Here is a 3,714-nt window from a genome sequence, read left to right on the forward strand (position 1 = left end):
TATCAGGTTCGTTCTGAAATCAAAGGCCCCAAATTTTGAACAGCTTTGATTGTGGAGTCACTGTGGCCGTTGATCATTTCTTCTTTTGACGTTATATATCCGTCTGTTTTTCCTTGGGGTTTGATCAGTGAACTGAATATCGTTACAGCACGATTTTCGCCTCTGTTCAGAAGCTTCTCGGAGTCTATCAGAAAGAATCCGGATGGATCGAGCAGCATTTTCGACCAAGATTTTGCTCGTGCCGCTGTCGTTACTTTTACTCATTCGGGCATCGTTTGGATCGTCTATCACTGGTAACCACCTCAGACCATTGCGTGACAGAAACACTGAAACTAAATTCCGAGCACGGCGTACTAACGATAGTCTGATTTTCGTGGATGTTTTTCAAGGCAATATGTCCCGTGTCGCAGGTAATGGGACGTCCAAAGTCTTCATGGAGTACATAGGAGCTTCCGGACACCCAATGAATTTTTCTGTGCCAATAAACAATGGAGTGGAATTCCATTATATTACGGGCTTTGCGGTGGACGCCTCACCAGACGGGACTTACAACAACGGTCGATTCGTCCCTGTTTGGGATGAAGGCCTTACAGCATCTGCGGTTGCACAGGTCAAAAGTGCTCACAGCAATGTGAAGGTCAGGATGAGCCTTTGCGGTTGGAGCCTCTATAACGATTCTGGCATGGATCAGAAGCTCTTCTGGTACGAGCCCAAAAATAGAACAGAATGGCTGGATAACGCGTTCACCTCAATCTCGTCTCTTATGAAGGAGTACAATCTCGACGGGATTGATATCGATTACGAGAATTTTAACTACCCAAACAACAATCGGAGATCTGATAGTCATGCTAAAGAAGGAAAACGTGTCCACCGTCGTAAGCATCGCTCCGTTTCACGAGGTGATTCAACCTTACATCGATCTGTACAAAGCATATAACGACTCTATAGACTACGTGCTGTATCAATTCTATGCAGACGCGGTGCCCACTCCAGCGGCGTATCTAAAAGCTTACAACGACAGAGCGCAGTTTTTTGGCTACGAAAAGATGACACCAAGCTACTAAAACAAGGGCCGAGGGGTGCAAGGAAACGCATGGTGGGATTCGCTGGCTTTGATTCACATGCAGAATGCATTCCCCGGGCTCATGATTTACAGTGCGGATGAGTCCGTGCCGCTCCATTACAGCTACGAGATAGAGTCGCAGGCCCTTCTGGCGAACGGCTCCTTCTCCTGACTTAAGTCCGCCATGCAAAAAACTTCCGATACCATGGTCCTGGAGCTTCTGAAATGGCATGCTTTCGTTGGAAGCTGCCTTAATGGTTAATTCATCCTCAGTTCGTCATCTAGTCATCGTCACTCTTTGATGTTTTGCTTTCCACACCGAACACATAGTACTCACCATTGCTCAACTATAACACCTTGCTCCTAGGCTTATGAGTCGTGAATAAAAAACATCCTCTATTTTTCGATAATAACCTTCCTGACCATCTCGTCATTGGCTTGAACAGCGGCAATACCTTGCACACCAAGGTTATCGTGGTTCTCCTGAATTCGTTTCCCATTGAGCTAACTTAGCAGCTCCCATCCTGTCTTTATCCTTCATGACCATCTATCCACTTTATAAAGATTCCTGTATTCTTACAAAAATGGATTGATTTTATATGTCCTCAAGATCCTTCAGTTTTTTTAACAAGTTAAATTGCATTCAAATGGCCTTCCCAAACTTGAAGATTGTAATTGGTTGGATTAATTGTCGATTCGAAGTGAAAGTGTAGGAGTGGTCAGACCCGTAAATGTAATTTGTTCATGTCATGTGAGTTAAGTTACTTTTGGCTGTCCAAATATGATCTATTGAGGATCCGTATATTGTTGTGGGTGTTTGTATTAGCTGAGCAAGATTGTTTTCCTCCATGAAAGAGTTTAGTATAAATGTGCTTGCTGTATGATTGTTGAGGTTAATGTTGAAGTCTCCAACTATGTATGTATTTATTCGATTCGGCAGTTGGGATAGCGTATGCATAATTGCTAATAGAAGGTATGTTGTTTTAGATTTCATGGATTTATGAATGTCGATTATAGCAATTAGGTCTTGTTGATTGTGTTGATGGATTGTTAGCAAGGTCTCAATCCCATTTTCGTTGTAGTGTTGAGTGTACAGCACGTCTGTCTCTTGCTTGTAGTATGTTGTGATTCCAAGATTGCCACTACCACAGACCAGTTTGAATCCAAGGAGTTCTAGTTTTTGGGGATCGGTTTCACGTATCTCTTGCAGACAGAGAAACGTTGCTACCAACATGCTTTTAGAGTGTATGGTGTCTCATTTGTAGCAGTTAAAAGACCTTGTGTTTAGTGATTGTATGTTCTTACATGTGTTTCCAGCCATCGAGAAGTCCAGTTGTTATGTTTTCCATTTGGACTATGTTTGGACCCTTGCAATTTCTTTAAGGACGTTGTTGTCCACATTTATTTGCTTTGTCTCTATTTTGTTACGCAAGTATAGATTGTTTGGGTCTCTAATGCGAGAAAGTGCTATGTACATAAGTCCGTGAGATTTAATATTTGATGGGTCGAGCGCAAGGTTGTCCATGGATAGTCCTTGAGCTGGGTGTATTGTTCTTGCTGCAGCTGGCTAGATTGGGAATCGAGTTCTTGTAACAGTGTTGAGATTGTTCTTACCAATTTGGAATTCTCTTTTTACCAGAAGGACAGGAGTCCAGTTTCTTGGTGTGCTGTCATTGTATAAAAAATTATTATGTGCACATGTGTTCTTACCAATATTAGTGTCGCTGTATTCAATCCATACTATTTTGTTATTGGGCCTATTACCAACTATTGAGCAACTATTTTGAATATTCCATTTGCTCCATTTAACAAACCATCTTTGGTGTCTAGATTTCTTGAACATATCTCTATGAGCATGCCTTCCTTAGATTGAGCCTAGTAGTTAGCTTAGGGTCGTTTGGAATTTTTATCAGTTTACTACATGTCTTGTGTCATGTGTCTTTTGCCTTTAGTATATGTGTCGTGTCTTCTTTACTTTTGGTGCATGTGCTTGTGATGTTAAAACTTGGAAGACGTGTTTATCCTTGGCAGCGTTTGTGTAAAAGAGATGTGGCAATGTATGCTTTTGTGTTGGTTCCCTTCTGTAATGTGTATTAAGGTATGCATTGTCTTCATGTGTTGACCGACATAGATTTTGTTCAATATTTCAAGGAAGCACGAGGATTTTTTATGCATGGGTTAGTTAGCTCTCATAATATCAAAATTTGTTTCTCTAGAAAGAGGGTAACATTTTTGTGGTTGTAGGCCTATCCAATATAATCCATGTGTCCTTTGTTGGGCTTGCTTGGCATAAGTCTCCACATAATAGCACATCAACTCCTCCAAGGGGATCCATGTGATTGTGTTTGATTTCACGCATACGAATGTCTCTTGTGATGAACGCGTTCTATCCTATTAGAGAAACTTCGTCAAAAACTATAAGTTCCACGTTCTTATATAGTGCTAATAGTTGCTGCAACTTGTTAAAGGATAAGCTTGTGTAATTGGATGTCAAAAGAGGCAAGCGTAGCACGGAATGAATGGTCACACCTCCTATGTTGAGTGTTGCTCTACCTATGGATGCTAAGAGAAGTATCCTTGGAAGATGAACATCAGATGTTTGCTTGTGATTGTAATGTCAAAGAAGCGCTTTTATGATAAGGAGCAATGTG

The 3,714-nt window shown here is 41.3% G+C and overlaps 1 pseudogene; it reads left to right on the forward strand.

Annotated features, from left to right (window-relative positions):
- The first annotated feature begins 202 nt into the window (after positions 1-202).
- LOC147899637 (chitinase 2-like) lies at positions 203-1,235 on the forward strand (annotated as a pseudogene).
- The last annotated feature ends 2,479 nt before the right edge of the window (positions 1,236-3,714 follow it).

Source organism: Dipteris shenzhenensis, chromosome 8, assembly GCF_047967505.1.
Source record: "Dipteris shenzhenensis isolate YYH24624 ecotype China chromosome 8, Dip_SZ_1.0, whole genome shotgun sequence".
Classification (NCBI taxonomy): domain Eukaryota; kingdom Viridiplantae; phylum Streptophyta; class Polypodiopsida; order Gleicheniales; family Dipteridaceae; genus Dipteris; species Dipteris shenzhenensis.